General features: G+C 39.4%; 1 protein-coding gene across 7 annotated transcripts in view; it reads right to left on the reverse strand.

The window, feature by feature from the left end:
* Inpp4b (inositol polyphosphate-4-phosphatase type II B) overlaps positions 1-26,748 on the reverse strand; it is a 338,999-nt gene that overhangs the window by 305,079 nt on the left and 7,172 nt on the right. For 6 of the 7 annotated variants that reach the window (XM_070022124.1, XM_070022126.1, XM_070022123.1 and 3 more), the window contains exon 2: positions 3,458-3,518. The gene's annotated coding sequence lies outside the window, so the exon portion shown is untranslated. Of the gene's footprint in view, positions 1-3,457; positions 3,519-15,042; positions 15,087-26,748 lie in introns of those variants that run through there. The other variant, XM_070022121.1, reaches the window with a different exon arrangement.

Here is a 26,748-nt window from a genome sequence, read left to right on the forward strand (position 1 = left end):
AAGTTCTAGAGCACAACTTTGCCCTGAAAACACCCAGAAGTTCTCTGCTGAGCCTCATTCAAATAAGGAAGATAATGGGAAGATAGAACAACCCCTCGATTACACAGCTCCACCTGTGATCAGATAGGAAGGCTATCTCCCTGAGGTACCAGAGGACCATGAGCTCAGATCCTTCGTATGGAAGTCTATGCATGACTGGTGCCTGCATATGGACTAAGACACCACATGGCAGCTTGCCTACCCCTTTTCCTGCCTTCTGGACCTCTGGTGGAAATGTCCCAAATTTTACAAGCGTTGGTCCTCTATTTAAAACATAAAGAAAGGAAATATGTCAACCATAATTCCTGCATTCGTATTTATTGAGAGCCTATGGTATGCAGTATAAACCACTGTAAACAGAAAGGTCTTCTTTCATGCTCTGCCCAGGCCAGAGTACAACCCTCAATGAGTACAAACATCCTAACGCCCATTCTATACATCTCTTTCTGTGCCTTCTCATTTCTCTATCCTGCCATTTTATGATAGAAAACCCTTGACTCCTTTCCTCATTTTGAACTCTTCTGATCATTTTGTACAAGGTTTTGTTCGGCTCTTCTTAGTGCTAGTCTTGTGTTCTTTAAAAAAAAATTCTGTGATGCTAGGTAAGCCTTCGGCACATATCAGAATGTTTTCACAGAGCACTTACTGTACTAATGAAGCAGGAAAGATGTTGCAAGTTAGTTAAGAACAAGGCATGGATTCTGGCTTCCTAGACTCGTTTACTCGAGCACCATGGGCAATTCACAAGACTACACTAAAATCTCATTTTAGAGATGGACAAACAGAAATGGGGACTGGGTACAGATAATGAGTCCAGAATCACGCAACATTTAGGAAGCTGACATTTAATCCAGACATCAAAACTTTATGATTTAGGCTCAAAGAAAAAAAAAAGAAAGAGAAAGAAAGCGAATCAGATAACCTGTGGGAATATTTAGTACTTTCAAGAACGTTGTAATCTTCTATAAAATGTAGATCAGTCAAAAGTTTCTGGAGTTGATATATATGTGCTCCAGAGAGAAAATTGGCTGAGAAAATTCCTATTGAAAGAGGAAGATGATGTTAACTGTGCAGCCAGACACCCAAGTTCCCACCGGCGAACTAATTTTCACAGAGTGATAATTCAGTCTGGAGGAAGATTACCATATCTGTTTTTCTCCCTATTTTTCTGCTTCCATGTCCATCCTTTTTTTTTTCCTTTTCCATTTTTAAGGGACAATTTCAATTAAGATTTCTAATCAGATTCCAGGTTTGAGATGCATCTTTAGTAGAGAGCAAATGGCAGAAGTAGTAATTATGAAGGCAGCTGTCTCTTGTCTTCTGGAGATGAGACAAGGCTTTTTGTTCCTAAGTTTTGAAATCCTGGGGAATTATTTGTCATTTCCTGCTTCTTTTTTAAATAATAATAATAATGGAATGATGCTGAATTGATCTAACAAAGCTCCTCTCAGGCATTTATGCAAGAAATTTTTCTTCCGGTAAAAGTCAAATCTTGCATTCTGGATTCTGGACACTTTGACTATTACTAGTAGAAAATCTCCACATTTTGTGCTGGGCACTGGTAGTTCACAACTGTTATCCTAGCTACTCAGGAAGCTGAGATCTGAGGATTACAGTTTGAAGCCAGTCAACACAGAAAAAACCATGGGCTTCTTTTCTCCAATGAATGAGTAAAAAAGCAGAAGTGGAGGGATCGTTCAAGTGATGGAGCTCCAGTTTTGAGCAAAAAAAAAAAAAAAAAAAGTCAAAAAATGGAAAGGCAAGGTTTAAGGCCTAATACCAGCACTAAAGCAAAAACAAAACATAACAAAGCACAAAAGCCCACCTCTACATTTTATACAGGATTAAAACACAAACTCTCAACTAGACATTACTCCAAGGCCCTCTGCCTCAATATAAGGCAGTTTGTATGAGACTCTATGAGACTAAATTAAGAAAATTGCATAAATCAAGAACAAGCATTTTCAATGGGAAGGAATAAGTCAAATTATCAGAGATTCAAACAATATTTCTGTGTTTTCCTCTGACTGTTTGACTTAAGCAAACCAGTACTGATAATGATAACATGAAATTTTATTTTCAAGCTCTTACACCAGAGGTTTTTATTGGTACTTCAGGCTATATTTTCATATGTAAAATATAATCAGGACCTGAAGCAATAAACCATATAATTCTGGCAAAAAAAAAACCCCAATAATCTGCTAAACCACTGAGACAAACAATTCCTAACCCTGTCTTGAATTTTCTAGCTTGTAGGAATTATCTAAAATAGTTCAGTGGGCAAAGAAATCAAATTGATTATGCTATCTGAAAGCAGGCCAGTCTTGTGAGTAGGAGGAATCTTTTAAAAATCCATGTCAACAAGAAGAAATCTTTGAAACTATTCACAATATAATGCTGAAAACAGCTTTAATAAATGCTAAGTTAAAGGCACACAAATGCACACACACATGCACACACATATACCCATACCTTTGTTTTGTTATTTTGCATTTAATCTCCTGAGAAAGTCTCCTAAAATTTTCAAATTTACTTGAATTGAACCCAATGTAGGTAGAAAACCAAGGAAGAAACACCTTGAGAATTCTGCAGAGAAATTACCCATTCAGTGGGTAGGGCTAGGAGAGGTGGTAAGATTTGAAACTATTTTCAGGGGGAAAGAGAGACGGTGTGACATCACCCAGAACTACCAAGGGTGAAAAGCCATCAGTGAGGGCTGGCTCCAGTTGCTCTGTTGTGGACATTGAGACCTGTGGTACCAAGCCAGTTCTCATTTTCATCATCTCTGTCTCCCTGCCCATTCTGTGGCTGGGCTTCGACACGCTAGTCCTGTTCCAAGTCTTTCTTCTTTGATTATTTTGTTCAATTATTTTTGTACCATTGTACAATCTTCCTGGGAGTCTTTATTCTCCCATGTTAGGTTTTGGTTTGAAAGTCATCTTGCAGAGAAACTTCTACCCACAGGAGATTCTTTTCTTCTCTCCCATTCATTCTATCATCTCACAGAGTTCTGTCATTTTCACTAATAGCATTCATCACAATTGTCACATGTGAATTGGGATTTATGAAAGAGTTCCTCCATTGGACTTCACATACCATGAAGGCAGGAATCAGCCCGTTTAATTCTGTTATTTGAAATCATTTTGTGGATGAGAGTTTTCCATGTAGTAGGTCTTTAGTGAATATTAACACTTTGCTAATTCCTTCACGTTTCTGCACAGACCTGACACAGATCATAAATTAGTTTAATGTATACACAGAAAATAATTTCTCTTTAGGATATAGACAATTACATTACCTATTAGCATACAGTCAGACCTAGTCTAAGACATCAAACTGACATTTATATAAACTGTTAATAGAACAATTTATACATTTGAATTTGTCGTGTGCCAGTTGCTGAGAATGACCCTTGTACCTGATTACTGTATTCTTCAATTGGTCTGCTCTTTGCTGATTGTTTTGCTGGTTTCAGGACTCTGAAAAAAGACAAAAGAACAAAATGTTAGTAGTTGGTGTTCCACACAAAATTTTTCTATGTAATCTTCTTTGAATGCTCATCAGCGCAAACTTAGGGAGTTACAAAAGATCCATAGAACACTGCTATTCCTCATTTCTATTCCCAATTAGTCTGTATCATCTGTTCATAGAACTCCACTGGCACAATAATAGGTGAGTCTTATTTCCTGCTCGTGTGTGACAGGCCCAATTCTATGCCAGGTGCTGTTCTAAGTCAGAAAGACAGATTCATTTATTACTCCTAACTATGGGCCGGGAAGGGTTTACCCCATCAAGTCTGCATTATTCAAGCCCTACATATTCCAAAGAAATGTTCATTTGCAGGATGAGTCTTTGGTTGGTTTCTGGATGATAAACTCTGAGTTCCTGCAACAGGAGGAGATTTGTACTTAGGAGCCCTGGGCCTACAGGGTTTTCATCTGAACAGATGAGTTGATTCTAAGAGGCGATTCGCGTGAGCAATGGTCTTTGCTTGAGGATGAGGGGCCCTGGATACGGGAAGCTGAGGCCCCTTCTCGGCAGTGACTTCTGGGGCTTTGCCAAGCTTCCTTGCTTACTCACTAAACGAGTTTGGGTTGAAGGCTCTAACCCACTCGAGGAACTCGGGGAGTGTGCTCCCCTGAACCTCGCTTCCTGAGCCCCTCGCCTGTCACTGATCTTAACCCGTATCTTTTCCCTGTCATGAAAGCCTGGTTTTCATCACTCAGATTTTCTGAGGCTCTAGATAATTCCAGCAAATCACCGAGCCTGAGCATGATCTTGGGGACCTGTGGCTCAACGAGGTGTGTGCTATCATTATGTACATTGTGTAGGCTGGGACTCTGGCAGGGAGCCCACAGCTCGTTTCTGTGTCAGCATTTGAATTTGAGTAGAACGAGCAGGCCAAAGATACGTTTTCTCCATGCAGTGTCCTTTTAAAGTCAAAATATTTGTTGCATGCCCTTTGTTAAGTATATTTTAGTATGCCACCTGGCCTTTTCCTTATTTTTATTGGCAAGAATGATAACTTTCAAATTGTACATTTATCTTCAATTGCAAAGATTTCGTCGTAGCTGCCAAAACAAGTATAGAGTGTTAATCTTATCCTTGAACCACTGTACTTTTTTCAAAGCAGACTTTCCCCCAGCCACATTAATAATAGAGACATGACACAACTGACCAGTTTCCCAGCAAAGTGACACATGAGCTCGGCGGAGCTGTTACTCAGGTAGACATTTCAGAAGCTGCCTGGAGTCATAGGCCTGGCCATGAGGCATCTGAGAGAGCCGAGTTGTTCCAGCCCCGGAACAAAACCACGATTTGTCACTTATCCTTTCCAAACCCACCCGAAGCTTAGCGTGGTGCCGTGTGCCGGTGTTCTGACCTGGCCACCAGAACAGATTGCATATCTACTCTTGACTTCCGTGATGGGGGTGAGGCTACCTTATAAATCCAGCGTGGATGGACAGAGGTCAACAGAGTCCAAACAAAGGCCACAGTGTCCAAACAAGCCCTTAAACTAAGCTTTAAAATGTTCAGCCCCTCTTACAGTGCCGAATCAATACAGTCAATAGACACAATAGCTCTGCATGTCAAAAAAAACCCCACAGGTTTATGATGCAGAGAGACCCACTGTACTATAGGAGGCCCCGCCCTTTCAGGGATATTTGTCACTTGCCAGCTCCCCCCACGAAGCAAGAGCCAAGATTTACCCAAAGCTACTGAGTTGTGAGGACCCCTAGATAAACATCCCAGAGAGTTCACACACACAAGAGCCTCATTTAGTACTTGTCATTGCCTTCGCATTAAATTAATCCAATGGGGTATTTTCATTCATTAGGATGCCAAAGCTTTCTTTTCAAAACAGAACACAACTGCATTTTAAACAACCTCAGGATGTCAGACTAGACAGAACTGATCGTTATTATCTATGATTAGAATTTTCAAGTGCAACAAAGAAAAGAGAAAAGGGACCTCTTTTGAGATTCTACACGATGTCGTGGGTGGTGGTGCATTCTTTGGTCCCTGTACCTGTTCCCTTTGTCATCCCAAAAGGGGCATCACATTCATCCACTCCTCTTCTGTAGGCTGCACAGACATGAACAGCTGACAGCCGATGTCACACACTGAGCCGGGGGAAGGCAGGAAGGCAGCCAGCTCCAGGTGTCTTCTGCTGACTCACGGCAACCTCTTTAAGGGGAGGTGGGAATGTGATGCCCAGAGCTGGACTGAGAAGGGTGGAGTTGAGGAGTGCTCAGGGAGAGAGGATGTCCCCCGGGCAAGGACTTGAGCAATACAAAATTCCTCATGGCTTCTGAAAGACCAACACATGTGTTCCCCAAAGGCCCAGCATGTAGATAAAGGCCTGGCCAGCTGCTTGCCTGTCATTACTAGCAGCTATTGATTTGTCTCTAAAAGAGATGCAAAAATGCAACAGAATCTCCTTTCTGTTGAGTGATGATTCTCATCCCTTTAAAGTCAAAGTAACAGTGCTACCAATGCCACAATGTTCAGCCCAGCTGGTCTCCAGTGCAATGGGGGGGGGGGGGAAGCTATAAATATTTTTTCTATTAGAATTAATGAAATAATTCAAGCAAAGTCCCAGGATGCAGGGTAAATTTGTAACAATAATTTCTCTGTACAATAGCAATAAAAAGAAAGTTTTTTTAAGGCAAATGCATATGAATCCCAGGAGCAGCAATAATAACCTGAATCACAACTGCAGTTATAACAAAATCAATAAAATACTTGTGACTAAATCTGAAAAGAAAACTATAAAAAGCTGTAAAGAGAAAAAAAGATAAAGAACATTCTGAGCCTGAATACTAATAAAAAGTTTTGCTCTAATGGTAAAATATATTATTGTGACACAACATTTAACACAGTGCCAAAATGGTTTTGAAATTGATGCATAAATTAATGTAAAAATGGTTATTCCAGCAATATCACTTTTTATGCATTCCTTCACTCAACAAATATGTAATACCTGTCATGTGCCAAGTGCAAGTTATTTAAAGGACAACGTGATTTCTGCCCCTCCTGTTAAGTTTGCTGGGAAAACTTAACAGCTATTTTCATTATGCTTGAATTGAAATAAATACACACAGGACCCCATAAAAGCTTAGAAAATTCAATGTCTAATAAAATCAAAACAAAAATTGAATGAAACAGAAAAAATTGTTTAAGCATCATTAGATAATGGCCTAGAATTTGGAAATAAAATCAAGCATTCCTATTTGACATAAATAGAAACTCGAGATGCATTATGGAAGCCAACGCAAATAAAATACAACATAAAAATGAAGGTAAATGAAATTCATTATTCATGTACTTTTTGGAAATGTCAAGTGTTCATCTGACATATACTTTTACAAAGAAAATATCTAGTAGTTTGAATTATGTTGGAAAGAAACTTCCACAGATTAAAATAAAAGTAAATTATATTATTGGCGACAAAGACAATACATTAAAACCTATTTTATACAAATACAAAGTGAGAAATAGCAAAAGGATGTGTCACAAGAAAGATCCAACTCATTAATGAACATAGGTAAAAATGTTCAATCTCATTAGTACTTCAGGAAATACCATTAAAACAACAATCAAAAGCCATTTAATCTGACACACTGACAAGGAAGAAACAAAGCATGCAGTCAAGGCTATTTTGAGATGATGAATGTCATTTTCCCAACGTCCTTCTCCCCCACCACCATCCCTCCCGCCCTACCACTGCTGCCCCAGAGTATTTTCCAAGAACTTTAATTTTTTTTTGGGGGGGGGGTCCGGTCGTGGGGTCTGAACTCTGGGCCTGGGCGCTGTCCCTCAGCTCTTCAGCTCAAGGCAAGCGCTCTACCACTTGAGCCACACCACCACTTCCGGCTTTTTTCTTTTTGCTTATGTGGTGCTGAGGAATCAAACCCAGGGCCTCATGCATGCAAGGCAAGTGCTCTACCACTGAGCCACTTCCCAGCCCAAGAACTTTAAAATGTTACTTGGACCATGTAGCAACTAGGAAGCACTTCTAGTGCATTTAGTTAGTGAAAGAGGTTCAATCATTCCAGGCACACCTTGTGTGACCAACCTTTTAAACATGGCCTCTCTTGAACAAGTGAGTGCTACACACTCAACTTCACTTACAGTACAATGGGCAGCATTTGGGAACTTCGGGTGAGCATACTGGATGATAAATAGATAGACTAGTAACTTGTATCCTCATAGTAAAACAAAAGATGTATGGCACTACCTTCTCAGAAAGTATGTGTCCATGATCTAGCAATCTAAGTTTCTGTTCTAGAAAAGAAATCCAAAATATAGAGGGGTGGGGGAATATACACAGAGAATTTCTGCAATGTGACTTAAGTAGGGAAAATAGAACTATCCTAAATGTTCAACAATAGAGAAATCTTTGAATAAATAGTGGTTACATTACCTTAGTAGACTATTCTGTCACCAATATATATTCATGAAGAGTTTAAAAATTCACATTGTAAAAAGTCTTATAGCACAATGTGAAATGCACAGATCACACTTAAAGCTTTTTCTCTTCTCTACAACCACAGTGCAGAGGAGAAGGAAAGAGTGTAAAACGTCATCCCCACACTCAGACCCTTTGAGCAGGAGTTCGTTTTATGAAATAAGAAAGAACAATATTGCCTGTCTCCAAATACTGTTATTTTAAATAATCAAGATTAGAAAATTCAAACAGTGTTAACAGAAACTATTGTACATTAAGTATTCAGTCATTGGAGCTATGGCATTATATCTTAGCTCCAATCTTAGCTATTAAATCTATGCACACTGGAGAGTTCATACAGTAGTACATCAATGTATGCGCTCTAGTTCTGTGGTTGTTGGATTGTCCAGACCCGTTGATGTATCTCTCCTATATGTGAGAAATGTCCCATCTTAACGCGTGCTCACGTCACCAGGACAGATGCCAGAAATCCCATCCTCAGTTAGTGAGTGCACAGCGGTGGCCTGGCTTCCTGTGATGGCATCACTCAGAGATCCAGCTCAAAGCACGTGCTTCCCACAAGTCATCTGGCTGTGTGCTCTAGGACCTGATGCCTCTGCCAGCAATCAGAGACAGAGGGAATGAGGCTGCAGCCTGCCAGCCCGGCGCTGGCAGCGTGGGCAGCAGCAGCAGCACGGTGCATGTGTACCTCCAAGACACAGCCTCCGTTATTTCTTGTAGTGGGCTTGCGACACTTTGTCTTCATTACTTACTTCTTCCATAGTACACACACACACACACACACACACACACACACACACACACACACACACACACACACACACGCACGCACAATACCCTTAAAAGCATTAGATTTTAGCGTCTATGCCTACATTGCCAATTGGATTATTCTACTCTATTGAATGTCTTCAAATAAATTTTTTTCTTTAAACTACCTTAAGTATATTCTGCCTTTCTAGCTAAGACATCTTGAGTATGCAGATTACAAAATTATACTGAACTTTTTGTTTTGTTTACTGTTTTTCTGTTTTTCAAGAATTCTCAACTCTTTGGAAATATTAATGTTACTCATTAAAGAGAGAATAATGCACTTATGAACAAAAAGACCATTTGACCAATTAATGTATCATTGATATTTTATAGCACCCACTCGAAAGCCATGCATATCTCAGAATCTCAAGCCTGACAATTACTACAAAAAATGAAATAAAATAAAAGGCCCTGTGTGTCATCACCCATGCAACCTGTTCATCACTTCTAGCCCAACTCCTGACCTCAGTAAGTCTCCTGCTGGAGCAAGTCAGACGTTTTGTGCCTTCAAAGTCTTAAATACAAAGCCAAGAGATCTTCCTGAAAAGTTCATTTTTCCCCCTGCATGTGTCTCTAACATGTGAGTCTTTTTAATGCTTCCAGTTAGAAACCGCTGCAGTCCTCCCCAACTCAAAACGCAGTTACATTCCCACTCCTTCCACTCTCTAGCAGCCTCGCTCCCCTGGGTCACCTGTTGCTCCAAACAGAGATGGAAACTGTCAAACCGTCATCTCTTCTTCTGATTTTAGTCCTGGATCTAGGTCTCCATCAGAAGAAAACAAAGTTGCAATGGGCCAGTTTGAAAAAAAAAAAAAAAGAAAAGAAAAGCTAGCCTCTAGTACAAGGATGCTTTGAAATAATGAAGTACCTTTGAGAAATGTTTGCCAAAATTAACTAAGGGGCTTGGGCTCACCCTGACCACCGTGGGCAGAGGTCTCTAGGCCGGGGTGGGGGGCAGATGGACTACACGGAGGAAGGGCAGAATCCCCGTGCATAGACCTTCTCCCCTCTGCTTCCCACACACCATGACACATACTGTAAAGAGAACAGCTCCACCTGCCCTGCACAGCACAAAAACTCACAGGGCTGAATCTGTGAGCCAAAATCCATCTTTCCTCCCTTGATTCCTTCAAGTATTCGCTCACAGGGAGAAAGGCTAAAAATACAGTCACCGAGTCACTTCAGGGGATAATTTAGATGTTGAAAATATGAGGACTTAATTTCTAGCAAGAGATTAGATACCTTGAATCATTAGTTCGTGAAGCAAAATTAATAAAACTGGTTCATTTGTATTTGGGATTTTTTAAAAAAATCAATGGGCAGGGAGTGACATTGAGTCAGAATAAAAAATTTACTATCATCAGTTATGTTTCTCATGGTCATTCCAAATATTAAATTTTTTTTTGCTGTTGGAAATGGACAGATCTGTATATCCCATGCATTCAAATGGGACTTGAGCCTGGGGCTCATAGTTCACACCTGCAATCCTTGCTACCCAGAAGACTTAGATCTGAGGATCGTGGTTTGATGCCAGCCTTGGCAGCAAAGTCCAAGACACTTATCTCCAATTAAAAATCACCTTAAATTAAAATTGAAAATGTCAGTACCTGTAAAGTGTCACCTGCCACAAATCATCTTTCAGAATTCAGAAAGTCAGGCACAGAAACAAACCACTCTCAAAATAGCCTGTGAATGGAGTGTTGTCTAGAAATAAATGTTTTCCTTCAAATAACTTACAAGATTACTTTTCAGGCAATGTTAAAGCAACTATAAGCACATATCTCAAAGGGAAGGAGGCAGATGGAAACTCGGTGAATCCCGTGGTGATGGGTCTATGAAAGAGCACTTGGGACTCAGGGACCTAAAAATGACAGACTAAATGTGACGGGAAGATTTTAGAGGATACCAATCAGTCCTCTAAAATTACACACTAAAGGCACAGAATAAAATAACTATGTAAAGGATGTGATGTGGTGGCTTGTGTCTGTAATCCTAGCTCCTCAGGAGATAAAGACAGGAATGGTGTCAGGTCAGCCCAGGCAAACCGTTAATAGCTGGTTATGGAGATGCATACCTGCAATCCCAGACATTTGGAAGGCAGATAGAGGAGGACTGAAGTCTGAGGCCAGGTTGGCAAAAGTGTGAGATACCAAAGGAGGAGGCTGCAATGCTTGGTAAGAAATGTATGCATTATCCTGCCAATGTAATTGTAACCCCTCTGTACAGTATGCTCTCAAATAAAATAAAATAAAATTTAAATTAAAAAGAAAAAAAAGTGTGAGATACTATCTGATAAACAGCCTAAAGGCAAAAAGACTGGGCTCATGACTCAGGTGGCAGAGTCCCTGCATAGGAAGTGTGTGGTCCTGAGTTAGATCTCTGGTAACACCAAAATTTAACAATAATTACATGAAAATCTAACTATAAAAGTTAGCTTTTGGAAGATTTATCATATTCAGGTCCAATGTGTAAACACACTAGCTCATTATCATCTTTTCCTCAGTTATTGACACATTATAAAGATGGCGGAGGGATAAGTACAATGGCTCATCCTTATAATCCCAGCTACTCAGGAGAATCCAGATGTTTGTTTTGTTTTGTTCTGTAGACAGCCAGTCTTCCAGTACAACAGTGCCCTGAAGGGTCACCTTCAAGACCTCTCTAAAATCCATGACTCCAGACAGAAGGGGAGGCGACAATCAAAGAAGAATCAGCGAGGAAAATGACAAATTCCATCTGGACCCAATGACAAAGTGTCTTTGAAATAATGCCATCAAAGCCTAGGAGGTGAAGGTAAATAAAATGTGCATAAAAATGTTTTTCTTGTAGATTCAGATATTGATTTAATGGGACAGACGTGGTGGTTCAGGACTAGGGAGGATGAAGCAGGAGGATCACAGTCTAAGACCGACCCGGGACAAAAGCGGGAGACCCTACCCTAAAAACAAACTAGGGCAAAAGGATGGGTGCAGGGGCTGAGGGGAGGGAGAGTACTAGCCTAGTAGCCTAGCAAATGCAAGGCCTTGAGTTTAAGCTCTAGAACTGCCCATTTAATAACGTAAAATGGATTGTGTATCTCTCATTGCAAGAGACCCTATAACAAAGAATTCAGAAGGATATGATAGAAAACGGTTTTCTGGACTAAAATAATAATAATAAAGAAAGATTTGCTGCCCAGATAGAAAGTGTGCTGTGAGGCTGATGGGAAAAAGGAACTAAATGAAGAAGCAAACTGTCTAATCTCCTTTAGAGCCTCAGTTCCCAGTGTGAGAGAATGACTGGGGGTCCACTGGAGGCTGATCATTCTCCTGCAGAGCAACATCAGGGTAAGGAAATCTTTCCTCTGCTATGAAGAGATGAGGAAATCTACTTATGGTCTGAAACTGTGAACAAGGAGCATAGAAAACTCTGTGAGCCAGGACACAGGGTCCCACTAGACCCTGGGGAAGGAATCCACACTACCCAGCGGAGATCACACTCAAGCGCCTCACTCCACAATCCGAAATCAAGACAAGGGACATTTGGAAGTTTAATCTATTTGAGCTTGATTTCTTCCCCGCTAGAAGTATTATAACATTATTTTTTAATATCTTATTGTCTTTTAACAGTTATACAAAGGTGTTGCCGTTTTCCAAAGTGGTACATGAAAACATACAACACATCTTGATCCGTGCCACCTCTTCTAACATTCTCACCCATCCCTCCCCAGCCAGCCCTTCTCTTACTTTTCTTAATTTTGTGGGATGTACACTGAATTCTTGATTGCATTAAAACAATAATTTGTTGACAGATCATTAGTCCTTGTCATCCATATTATAACTCCTTACCAACTATAATGGACACGTGGCTAGGGATTATTGGGGTAAGAAATTAAGTTTTTGGCTTAAGGCACATCAAAGTTCTAAAGTTCATGAGGGTACTATCTTATTATTTTAATAATAATAAAATCTTAATAAGATGCTTTTATAATAAGATTTATAAACATATAAATAGAATAGGATTTTATAATAATCAAATCTTATTTTAATGCCCTCCAGAGTCGTATGATCCAATCTATGGTACAAACATGTTCTGGAATGCTCTGTCCTAGATTGTGCCACTATCTGCTGAACACTGACATGTCCCTGTGTGGCCAAGGAACATAATTAATAGGTAACATTGCTCCTCAGAACTTCACCCCTGAGTATCTCTGATAGTTAAATAGCTTCAAAAGTAAAAGACAGGAGCCGGGGCATAGCTCAGTGTAGAGCACGTGGCTAGCATGTGCTAGGCCTAATTCAATTTGAGATGGAACTTTATTGTTTCTGAGACAGATTACTTGATTGGTACTTGTGGGCATCTATGTAAGTGATGCATGCATTGGTTTGTAGTAAGGCAGCCATGACCCAGAGGAGTCACTCATATGCAAGCACTCTGTATGGAGATTTAAGGACTTCCTGACCTTTTTAAGACACCACACTTCTTCTTCATAGCCCTTTAAATATTTATTTGCATGATTTGTTAATGAAGAGGTTAGAATCCCCATTGGATTTTAAGTTCTTTAAGAAGATGAGACCGTGTGCACTTTTACAGCACTTTATTATTGGACTGATGACTGGCGTATGTGTGATGTTCAATAAGTAAATCATGGAGAATTTCATTAAACGACATAAAAGATTATCTGTTATATAAACAAAGGTTATGATGCACAGTCATGTTTTGGCTTTTTCTATGGGTTAGCCCTCAAAAATAAGGGTCCTATTTAAAAAAAAAGGTCTTGTTTGGAGAAATATAATATTTCCAAGTACTGCAAAACTAACAGTAATCATAATGATAGGAATAGTGATGACTTGCGTCCCCTCGCACAGAGGTGGCCAGATGACTCCGTGTGGTGGTCACCCAGACAGACTCAGGACAGGGACAGCTCCTCCCACAGCCAGCCCGAATCCCTGGCCTCAGCCACATTCCCCATGATGCTTCAGGTTCACAAAGCAAAGACCAGTAGGAAACCCTTTGTGAATGAATAGTACAAAGGGACCTCAGGAGCCGTGATGCTGAATGCTCAACTCTTAAGTTCCCATTTTTCGTATCATCATTTTTCTAGCCAACTTTCAATCATCTATTTTTTGGGCACATGGAAAGCCCGCACACATCATTCGGATGAAGCCGGAAGGCAGAGGGCTAAAGGGGGAGGGATGCGAATGCATCAACAGAAAAGTGGAGAAGCTGCCTGGTCTAAAGTGACAAGCAGCAATCACAGTAGATTTGTGGAGCACAAAATGGCTCACTGGAGATGCTCATGAATTTGGAGGGAGACTTGGATTGCTTTGCACTGAAGGGAATAAGGACCCCAGGCGACTGCCACTTAGATATGAAATATAAATGTGATGTAAAGAAGAAGATAATAGGTCCTTGGAATGAAACACTGAATGAATGGGAAAGGGGTGGGTGGAAGTTGGAGATCTTTTGACTACTGATGGGACCGGACCTCGGTGATGCAGAAGTGTAAAAGGACCTAAGACAGTTGTGCCTGGTGAGAGGCTTAACAGTATCAGAAAACTTTTTTCTTGTCCTGAGATGCCTACAGCTATTAATACTGTATCATAGGAAGACCATTTAAATTTTTATAGGGCTTGGAAAATAAGTCTGGAGACAGTCAGGTGACGGAAGGAGGGTTGCCATGATTGACTTCACTAATTTAGAACCGAAGCTGAGCAAGAACAGCCTCATAAAAGGAGCAACTGGAAAAGCAGAGTGACGTTCAAATTTAATACAGATTTGCCCCGTAAATCTCGAAGTACCAGGGCAAAGGCTCCTGTGGAAATAAGATTATCAGTATTTTATTAACATTAATTTGCATTACATTCTGAAAGTATCTATACTCTGTCATAAATCATGTCACGTTTATGAAAAACTGGGCCAATGGTTATTAAAGGATACCCCAGAAGTAGTTTGTGTTTCAGGTTGAAATCCTCTATTGCTGCCTCCTTTGGCAATCAGATTCTAGATATGAAGGGCAATATTATTAATACAGTCCCAAATTCTGAAATGCTTTGCAACATGTAATCCAGACGACTAATATAGATGAAATTAAACATTTCTAAATGAAAGAATTCTTCCTAAAAAGGTCTGTTTGGTTATTGCAAAATATAGTCATTAAGACTCTTCTAGTTAATTTTTAACTATTCACAATTATTTCTGTCCTAGAAATGCCTGTGCAAGAAATAAGAAATTAAAGTTACCAGGTTGTTAATTGGTCGTTGGGGGCACCGAAGCAAAGATGTCTGACCAGTCACCAGAGAGTTCTTGTTCCCTATGGGATCTTAAGAGAGGAGTCTATTTCTTTCCAAGGATTGAAAGCAGTCTTCATTGAAGTCACACACCAATAAAATTTTAACCTGACATCAAGGGAGATACGAAGTTACTTTGATGGAGAAATCTTTGATCTTAGGCCAGAAAGCTGAGAGGAGAGAACAAAGCACTGAGGATCTAGGCCTGGTCTCAATCTTCTCTTAAATGTTTTCAGGAGTACTTCATTGAAGTGGAAGTCTTCTTATAAAAACAAACCAAATCAAACCAACCAACCTCAGGTTTTCAACTTGAAGTTTCTATCTCCAAACCACCAAAACAGTAAGGATACTTGGGCGAGGAGAGCCTCTATTCTCCAAACACAAACATCACAGCAAGTACTGCTGCTCTTGTCAGAGTGGAGAAAGAAAATAACTTATCTTAAAACATGCACACGCACAGTTCAAATAGTTTAGATGCTTCTATGTAATCTCTAGCACAAACATATAAGCATCATGATTTTCATTTTGTAAAACCTTTTCACTAAGTACTAGAAAACACAAGAGCTTCCTCGTTCATAAGATCCACTTCACACCATGGTTTCATGAGAGACTCTTGCTCTAAGAGCCCTGGGCAGGGGTCGAGCAGACCACGGTTCCCCAGAGGTTCTGAGTGGACCACGGATATGGCCGGATGAGAACCTCCATCACCAAGAGGCCTTGGTTCACTCCCTGACCCCACTTCCCCAGCTTCCCAACCAGCACCCATGGGGACGTGGATGCTGGTGGAGTTCATGGGATATAGGCTGCCATGTTTAGAATGGTTGGCAGGGGCTGGGCTTGGCACTGTGCCTGGGAACCTCATCTTGATAAATGCCAAGAACACTTCTCTGGCAGAGCAGCTCTTCTATACTAGTCTGGGTCTCTCAGAGGCCCTGGCTCTTCTGCCTGCCTGTGTCCTTTCTTGTTTCCTGAGCTTTATGATGGGGGCATTTCCACGTCCTATCATTTTTTCTGTCTCATGTCTTGTCTGCCCTGTGTGTTCCTTTCTTCTGTATCATCCCCAGGAAATTTGGGCAACGCCTTTGGCTCAGGGTTTGACAGAAGGCAGGCAAATGAACGCTGTATCACTAAAATATTTAAGAGAAAGAGAGAAAGAGAGAAAGAAGGAAAGAAAAAGAAAGAAAGGAAGAAAGGAAGAAAGGAAGGAAGGAAGAAAGAAAGAAAGAAAGAAAGAAAGAAAGAAAGAAAGAAAGAAAGAAAGAAAGAAAGAAAGAAAGAAAGATAGCGATTAGAAAAATCAAATTCCAAACCCAGTCTCTTGATCGACTGAATTTAAGTTTTTCTTGTACAAGGTAACCATTCATTCATTACTAGAACTGGCAATTAAATGTTCTCCTTATTATAGAAATGATCTAAATTACCTACCAGATACATCCACTACTAAATAGCAATAAGGCTAGGCTAGTACTCAGCTGCTAGTCATCAAAACCTTCTCCTTTGATCCTACACACAGCACTATGTGATGCTGTCCAGTTTTCTATGCAATCGGGTAGCTGATTCTTGGCTGATGCGGTATAGAGAGATGTGATGTACATTTGTTCCTGGTAAATTTTATGGTCTTTTTTCCTGTGGAAATGTCACATGTATTTATTAAATATTCCTTTAGTAGTTTATGTTGAGGGGATGATTTTTTTTTTACAAATAATTACCTACAATTTATTTCCTTGTGTGTGTACATGTACAGAAGTTTGCCCTGTATTGTGTGACATTTCTGTATCCACTTGCTTCTGGTAGTGGAATTTTAGACTGGTCAAAATAATCTACACACACATCCACTGGAAGTAAAGATCATTTTATTTACTCCTTCTGAATTAAGTCTCTAATCTGGATTTCTTGTCTACACAATGTTCCCATTCTTAACTGGAACATATAATTCATACCCTTAAGAACAATGTTGGTTGTAGAATTTTTATGAATGCACATCATGAGATTTAATTCTTTTCTATTCCTAAATTTTCTGATAGTTTTTTTTTAATCACGACTGTTGAATTTTCCAAATGCCTCATTGTCATGGTCAGGGTTTCTTCTGCTAATATGGTGCAATACCTCATCTGTTTTAGAATGCTCAATCTTGGAACTCTGGGAGAAATTCTAAATTCTCGTAATCTATTAACTTCTTCATGGGTAATGTAATTGACTTGCCTATGTTTTGTTATGGAGTTTCCTTGACCATGGGGCTAATGGAATGCACTTGGGTTGTACAATCAGGAGGTCTTCCTAAGTCCCTAATTCGTGTTACATTGTGTGAGAGTTTGTATAAGACTGGAATTTCCCCCCCTAAGTATCTATTCAAATTCACCTTCGAAACTATGGTAACCTGGATGGAGTCCTATTTTCAGAAATGTTTTCAATTAAAAATGTATTCTTTAGTAAATATAGGAAGGCTCCTAACTTTTGTCTTTTTGAGACAATTTTAATAAACCATCCTTTAAGGAAGTCTCTCTTTCCATCTAAATTGTAAACTTTATTTCCAAAACATGCAAAATTGGTCACTGCCCATAATATTTTCTTCATTCCTCTTAATATCTATAGTATATAGCTATAATACTGTTGGTTTCTCTTTGGAAGTTAATTGTTCACAGTTTCTCTCTACTTGATCAGTCTAAGTACAAATCAAATCAATCTGACAAGTGTTTTAAATACCAACTTCTGTTCTTTTTACCACTTTTTTGACTTTTTCTATTTTGTGGGTTTTCTTCCTTGTGTCCATTCTTTTAGTTTGATTTTAAGATACTCTCCTTTTAAGCTTCTCTGGGTAAAAACAAGTCACAAATTTTGAGTGTCTGTTCTTCTCCAATGTAAGTATCTTAAAATGTATATTGCTTTCATACTAGTTTTGCTACATCTCCAAATTTATACTTTTTATATGCTGGTTAGATGAAAACATTTTTATAATTTTCAGAGATTTCTTCTTCTTCTTTTATGCTAATACTAGGGCTGGAACTCAAGGCCCATGCACTGTCCCTTATTTTTTTAAACTAATATCTCCACCTCCAGATTTTTGGTCATTAATTGGAGATCAAACTTTCACAGATTTTCCTGCCCAGGTTGGCTTCAAACCACTATCCTCAGATCTTAGCTGCCTGAACAGCTAACAATACAAGTATGAGTTACCAATGCCTTGTTAGGGCTTTCTTCTTTGATCCATGAGTTTAGAAATGTGCTACTAAGACCAACAGCAAAAAGTGGCTCACAGCTATAATCTGAGCTTTGTAATAATTACTGTTTACATGGTATCTATTCTCTCATTCTTTTATTTCAGCATCTATGTATATTTTTAAATTAAGAGTTCTTGTATTATAAACAATATGTGTTCTTTAGATGTGGGGTGGGCTGTGGTCTTATTATAATCACTTGCTTTTGCAAATAAAATAAATGTATTTGTGAGGTACAACATAGTGTTTTGATGTACAGGTATATTATAGGATAAAATAAGATAATGTATCAATGCAATATATGCTTTTTGCAGTAAAATAGCTTAAAGTTAAAATTTGTTCTCAACTATTTTCAATGCATTATCATCGACTATGCACTACACTTCCGGAAGTCACTTCTGAGGAGTTGGAATTGCAAGTTTTTTGACATCTTTCTGATTCTGCATCTCTGTGCACCCTGCTCTGGTAACCAGTGCGCCACTGAAGGTCTCTATTTACTCTTTCCTTCTGTGTTTCTTTGAAGGCAAAGGAAATGAAGAAACCTTTCTCAAAAGAAGACATACAAACGGCCAATGTGCATTTGAAAAAAAAAAAAAAAAACCTTTCACATCACCCTGCAGGAAGGACAACCAAATTAAAACCACACGGGGATCTCCACAACTCTCAGGGAGGCTGTGACCAAGAAGACAGGAAGGAGAACAGAAAGCTTGTGTTTTTTATTTTATTTTTACTGCCTTTTTGTTAATTATAACTTTAAGATAACCTTCTAGTTCTAAAGGTTACAATTTTCATCCTTCATTTATCAGAGTTTTAATTATAGTTTTATTTATTATAGCTCTAATATTTTGTTACGTTGCCATGGGCTATGACCTCAAAAGAGAACATATTTTAACTATCCTAGTTTCCAGTCACAGAAAATAACAAAAACATCAAATATTGACTTTCACATTCACCAACCTATTTATAATTCCTTTGCTTTTTGCTGCTCTTGGTTTTTTTTTCCCTGTTGGTACAAATCCCTTTCTGAAAATCACTTTTCTTCACCTTAGCAAAATCTACTTTAACTTTTCTTGTGTACAATTCTGCAGACACAGAACTTTCTCAAACTGAAATATGTTCTTATTTCACTATTCTGATGATTTTACTTCCCCCTTTAAAAGTTTAAAGATACTGTTCCATCTTTTTCCTGGCTTTGGTTACTTTTGAGATATACAAAATTTAGGGGTTTTTTTGTTCTCCTATATGCAATGCATATTTTTTTCTCATTCTGGCTTTTGTTCTTAGTTTGGTTATGTTTAACTAAAATAATTAGTGGTATGCATTTCTTTGATCCATTGATTTTATATTTTTATCATGTTTGGAATTTTTGTGGAATCATTCATTGTTTTGCATTTCCATGGCTTTCTTTTTCCAAGAATCCTCACATTTTATACCTCTGACATCATGTCACAGACAATGGTGACTCGTTTCTGCTCTTTCTCCTTCAAACTTGGGGCCGTCTGTTGTTCTGTCTGTTCACTCATTCTTTTTGTCTGCAGTTCCAATCTGCTGCAGTTCCCTTCCAGCAATTTCTTGAAAGTTCAAATTTTGTACATTTTCCCCTCACAGTTCCAGAATCTCAACATGTCTTTTTTTAATCATTTCCACTTCTGTATTATTAATAGCTATCTGTTCTCTCACTTTCTCCTAGATTTTCTTTAAGGTTTCCCACACGTTTGCAGTAGCTGTTCAGAAGCCCTGTACTCGAGCCTGTGTGTGCCCTGTGACCTTCAGAAGCCCTGTTCTCGGCCTGTGTGTGCCCTGTGATTTTCAGTGCCTGGAGTCTCTAGGAGTCAGTTTCTGCTGATTATTTGCACTTTTGGTGATGGACATATTTTCTTATTTCTTCCCATGACCCATACTGCAAACTAGCCCGGATTCTCAGCCTCCCGCTGACATTAGAATCCTTAACTGTGTCTCTGGGAAAAAGAAAACAGTAGTTCTGTCAATTCACCCTTGGCGATGATGTTGCTTCTTCTATTTTCTACTATTTTTAATCTCAGTAAAGGCAACAATATGCTGTAGGTTGAATAATGGTTCCCAAAGGCCCATGTGTTGAAGGCTTTGTTGTCAGTATGAGGCAGTGATACCTTTAAGAGGCAGAGCCAGTGGGAGGAAGTTAGACCTTTGGGGGGGGGCTTGACCTGGGACCTGGGACCTGGGGCCTTCCCTCACCTCTTTGCCTCCTCTGCCACGCTCTCCTGCTGCATGGGGTGTGCTCTCCTCCACAGAGAGCATGACAAAATGCCATGGGTTGCACCTTCCCAACACATGATCTGAACGAAGCCCCTCCCACTACTACTAAATGGATTATCATCTCAGCATTTCACCACAGCAGATGAAGAGCTACCCTGAATAACACCAGCTGACAGGAAGGGTGTAGCCCCATACTATCATTCAAACCTTAGAATGCACTGAGTGGTAAACATGCCATGTGTTTGAGGCCCCTCACTTCTCTAGTTTTATTACTTCTGTGCTGAGTGATGACTCCAAGTTTGGCTGATTTTTTGTCTTGTCTCATTTGGTTTGGTTTTGTGTCTGCCAAGAGAGCTCCTTACTTTTCTCTGAACACCTGAATCTCCATCATCACCCTATGTGCACAGGTGCCCCAGGAAAGAAGGCAAGTGTTGATTCTGAGCACCCCAAATGGTCTGACCATCTGGGGCACCATTCTCTTGTGCCTCAACTCCACAGGTTTCTGGTACTTCTGAAAATATGAATTTTGTAATTCACCCAGCATTTCTGTATCTGGCCGCTGTTTAGGTGAACTCACACAATTTACTACACAGTAACTACTTTGAAGCAGAATTCCTGTTTTGCCTGTTTTAATCTTCATAGAAATTTGTAACTTGGGGCTGGGAAGGTGGCTCAGTGGTAGAGAGCGCTTGCCTTGCAAGCCAGAGGCCCTGGGTTTGATTCCTCAGCACCACATAAGCAAAAAGAAAAAAGTTGGAAGTGGCGCTATGGCTCAAGTGGTAGAGCGCTAGCCTTGAGCTGAAGAGCTGAGGGACAGCGCCCAGGCCCAGAGTTCAGGCCCCACGACCGGACCCAAAAAAAAACTTTGTAACTCATGTTTTCTAGCTAGTTTTGTTGACTTTATTTTTCATTTTTTTGGTGCTCCATCTAGGTCTCATTCTCATTGTCCTGAGTTATATTGCTCTATGATTGTACAAAAATGTCTTCAGACATGTAAATGTACATTTGACAAATTACCACTTTCTGGCTATAAATGAAATATATAAAGTAATTAGTGTTGTTCTGACATTCTTATGAATGTACTTTCATGAATATATATATATACACATATCTATATATTTTATATATATCTATATATTATAGATATAGATATACCTGATGGTTAGTTCATTATAGTAGTAGAGTTCCTAGGTCACGGGGTAAATAGACATGGTTATCTTTATTAGTTATTGTTATTGCTCTACAGCTTTCTAAGATAGTGGTCCTAATTTTTACTTCCACTATTAGCAAAAGAGAGCTTCCCTTCACATATATGGATGTGTGTGTGTATGTGTGTGTGTGAGTGTGTGTGTGTGTGTGTGTGTGTGTGTGTGTGTGTGTGTGTGTGTGTGTGTGTGTGTATACAATGGTCCCAGGATGGAAGACCCAGGGCCTTACATTTTCTCTTGGCTTTCTTGTCCCTGGTTGGCACTCTACACTTGTGCCAAAGCTCTACTCCAGCATTGTACTGGTTAACTGGAGATGTAGATTCATAGAATTTTCTGCCTGAGTTGCCTTCAAAATAAGATCTTTCAGGTCTTAGCCCCCAAGCTAGGATTATACACTTAAGCCATAGGTACCCAGAAGAAATGTATGAACCCTCATTTCTTTATTAGAGTATTATTTTCCTGTTGTCTCAGATAGTTTCTTAATGAAATAGATATTATATTTTTGCCTTTGCAGCAAATATATTCTCCTGTACTCTGTTCTTTTTATTTTCTTTTTAAGTCTAGCTATGTCAAGTGTGTGAATGACTTTGAGTGACTCAAAGTTTGAATTATTCACATATCTGCTTCAGGCTATTAAAGTAGATAATTAAGCCTTAACTTTATCAGAGCAATGAATTCCTTACTGCAGATTTACCTGTCAGTTCTCAATGTAATGACATGAAATATTACTTTCTATCACTGATATTTATAAAGCAAATTAGAAAGAATGGAGATTTAGTCACTCCTGGGGGAGACAGAATTACAAACTGGAAAGTAGATAAAAGAAAAAGAAGGTATCTGTACCAAAATAATTTACGGTATATCATCAGAACGATAAAGATCTCAAGGCAGGGAAGATGGTAAAGTGATTTGGGGAAATAGTTTTCGTTGTTTGCCTTTTCTCTGAATTTGCCCCACATGGACATTTGGCTACTAGAGCCTGCATGTGACTAACAACTGTGCTTCATTGTGTGCCACATAAACTAGCCTTTTTTCCAAATACACTAGCCAAGTCATCCCTATCACTGAGGTGATCATCAATGCTAAGCCCCAGCTCTTGCAACATCACTATAACTATGAGAAGTCATAACACCAAACCAACCAGCAATGTACTATGACCAAGTTATATTTGTCTCAGCATTTAACAAACCCAATTTCTGTCTAATATGTTCCCATAACTAGACAACTCATCAGAAAGAAAAGTGCGAGATGAACAAAAGGACATTTGTTAATGATTAAAAGACCAATTTTGTGCAGAACAAATATGTCCTTTAAGACTTTCAAGAGGACTCCTAAATCACAAAATGTTTCATAGTGATCAACATCCCCTAATCTAAAATATACTTAAGGCAAGTGCCTCACTGGCTCAACACAGGTAGATAGTCAACATCATCAATCAGTGAATCAGTGAAGCAAAACTTTGTCTGGATTCTTGGTGTGTTTTGAACTTCATTGGCTTTCTCATCACCATCCTAACACAGTTCTATTTCTCAGGAGGACTCTTCATCTCCTAGCAGCACTTCAGTTCCTAACAGCACATTGAAGGCCTTCAGCCATGCCCAACACTAAGATGAATGGCTTACCTGTCATCCATGTGTCAACCCAGAACCCATCTGGAATGCAGAAAACAATGAAGAGAGTGTTTAGAAGTGCTTAGGCAGGTTGTGTGGTCTGTGTCCCATGTGGCACAAAGAAATGAGGAAGGTATTGACAAATGAAAAGACAAAACCACATTCAGAGCTTATCCTGCACAGGAAAAATTTAGATTTTTAATAAACTTTTAAAAGAACTTGAAGTCACAGTATATTATATATCCTGTAACTTGTATTTCATCAGTGTACTAATTTTTCTTGGATGATTTCATTAAGGAAAGTAAGTCAGTATCTAAAAATGCCAACCAAAGCAACACATAAACTCAGCTCTACCCACATCTACCAATGCCATCTGATAGGTAAAAGCCCCATCCTACAGGGCACTGTGAGTAAAGAAAGCTGAAAGAATTACAACCACTGTAAAAGTTGACAATGACTCTGATTTTGCTGAAACACCATCTGTCATTATAAAGAGGCTCTCTATGGAAAAGGAATAGTTTGAAATGCATTTAGATTAGAAGATAATCTCTATAAATTTATTTGATTATTAGAAGACAAAATTCTCAGTTAGAGCTGTCAAATATAGAGGCAAATTATATGGCAGTAACTATCTAGTCTGATTTTAAGAGATGATTTCAATTTCCCACAATGTAAAAGGCATTTTAAGAAGTTACTTGGAAAGACCTTTTGTCTTTGAGAAGACTGGTTATCAAGATCTTTGACGTTGGATAAAGCAGAAAATGTTCCATCAGACATGTGATCTGCCTTGAGTCTACAAGAATGAAGATAAAGCATCAATTCAATTTTTAAAACACCCAGTCTATCTAAGGAAACAGAACAGAGGCTTAATTCCACTGGGAAGAAACTCTGGTTGTTTGCTTGACTTCTAAAGAAGCAATCCAAATTTAGAGATAGAAAAGTATGACATGGAAACCTTATATGGGTTAAGCAATGAGAATCAAATAGATAAGGACAAGAAATTACAGTTACCACATCCCACTTAATCCAAAAAAAATACATTATAACTTTGAATACATTATAACTTTGTTGACTTAAATGCATATACAACCTACAGTTTGTTTTTAGGAGAGCTAATAAAAGCCAACTAAGATTTCTTGATTCTGTTCAGATTATGGGATAATTTTGCTTTAAAGATTTAAAATTACTAGCTACCTTTTGTCCAAGACATGCTATGCAGAGATATAAACTCCTTTCACCAGGAAACTAAATCTGTGACTGCCTAGATATGGGATGGAATCAAGAGTTTTCCCAGAAAAAAATGGTATTTGTCAACAGTCTTCAAGTGTCCTTCCTTTCAACCAATTTATAAAGAGACTAAACTTCCCAGATTTGTAGGAATTTCCCATTATATCCTGAAAGAGCAATCTATAACCTCCCTAACTTTACTTTTTCCTCCATCATCTCACTTTTATAATCTGGCCAAAGCTCTATAATTCTACCACAAGGCATTCATCGGAATACTTATGAGGCACTTGAGCACATGCCCCCGCCTCTAGAAAGAGCTCTGGAAATACAGCAAAGGTATTCCTTATGGTGAATACAAAGTCTGAAAGCACACAGAGAAAAACATCTGACAGGAATTTCTCATATGAATCACTGAAATATAAGACAGTGGAATGAAACTGAGAATTGTTTAAGAAATAAGGAAGGGCAGGCATGATGATACAAGCCTATAATTCCAGTTATGCAAGAGGAAGAGATATAAAGAGAGTGGGTCTGAGAATCAGCCCTGAGCAAAAAGAATGAGATCCTGTCTGTGAGACACAATGAAACAAAGGGCTGGAAGCTTGTCTCGAGGGTAAAACACTTGCCTCTCTAGTATAGAAAGTAAAATAAAGGAAGGAAAGAAAAACATTTGTGTGCTGCATACCGAAATTATTCTATACTTTAAATGTACCAGGATATTAAATGTAAGAGGTTTCTAGAGCCTATGGGTCTTGGCTAAGGTCCTAAAATTGAGGAAGGCAGGTGACAAATGTTCATACATTCCAAAAAGAGGCGCCAGACAGTCCAATCCAGACCTGTGCACACAAATCCAAGCACATCTTCACCTCTTCCGCATCCTCAGCACCAGCTATGTATGCAACGAGTACAACGTGCATTTGGTATGGAGACTTTTAGGAAGTTTGTTAGCCTGGAAGAGGGAGGTAAGACTTTCCACATTGTGTTCAAGAATCATGCCATGTTAGAGAAAAACCAGCTATTGGGTATCTAAGAAACAGGACAATGTGTCTGATTACTAGAGAGACAGCTGAGTGATTTGTCCCTTATCTTCTGCTCTTGCTCAGGGCCTTGAGGGAAAAGGATGTAAGGGAGATGTGAAGAAAGCGACAAAACAAAGAAAATGTCCCTCTTCCGACACCCTGCAGGTTTGGGGAGACCACCTGTCATGCTGAGCCAGGAAGATGGCTAGCTAAAGTTAGGATGTGCTATAATACTAAACAGTTACAGTCCTAGCACCCCATTCTTGTTCTGATATTATTTCTGAAAAAGCTGATGTTGTTCTGAGAGATCTCGCAACAAAGCCTGTTGGAGGGCGAGGTGGGAGAAAAGAGAAAGCTACTTCCTGTCTGTTCCTTACTACCTAAGCCACCCTGTGTCCTCTGCTTTATCTGACTTTGTTGACATTATTCTTCTCAAAATTCTTTCCAGGTTCTACTCTAATCTTTCTTAAACCTGCTTCCATACGCCTCTCAGATATCTCTGGGTCAATAAATCTTTTCTTTTGTGTTCCCAAAGCCCTTAACCCCAAGTAATCATACCACATTGAAACCAAGAGGACAATCAATCTCCCAGAAGCAAGAAGGTCTGGTAAGATGTCCATGTCTTGTTTGTCTTTTATTCAAAGAGATTAGGGCACAGCATCATACCCAAGCGAAAGACTGAGTGCTGACTGAATAAATTTCTGAGAAGTGGATCTGTGCGTGAAATCACCCATTGTCTTCAGGACCTATTACATACAAGGGCTTCCAGGAAGTAAATCCAGATAACACCCCGTAGGCAGTGCAACTCTGTCACCAGTTTCCTGATGATATAGTCTAAGAGTGAAGACGACTCTGATTCAGCTAATTCCAGGGAAGCTGAAATGCAGGAGCATCTGTGCCTGGAGTGGCCAATGATTACGCTCCTGAGTGTGTCAACCCCCAGGGGTGAAAGGTAGCAACATGGCCACTCCCTGAGCCTTCAGGAAACAGATGTCAGAGGGGAAATCACATGGTTCCCATTAGCTGACAGCACCCTCCAGGGAAACCGGCTTTGGAAGGAGTCTGCCTGTGATCCCCACTTTCTGCACAAGAAGATATAGGCACGGAAGTGGGCACAAGTTGAGGACATTAAAGCAGGCTCAGG

The sequence above is a fragment of the Dipodomys merriami genome, unplaced genomic scaffold (genome assembly GCF_024711535.1).
Source record: "Dipodomys merriami isolate MVZ:Mamm:240054 unplaced genomic scaffold, mDipMer1.0.p SCAF_15, whole genome shotgun sequence".
NCBI lineage: Eukaryota > Metazoa > Chordata > Mammalia > Rodentia > Heteromyidae > Dipodomys > Dipodomys merriami.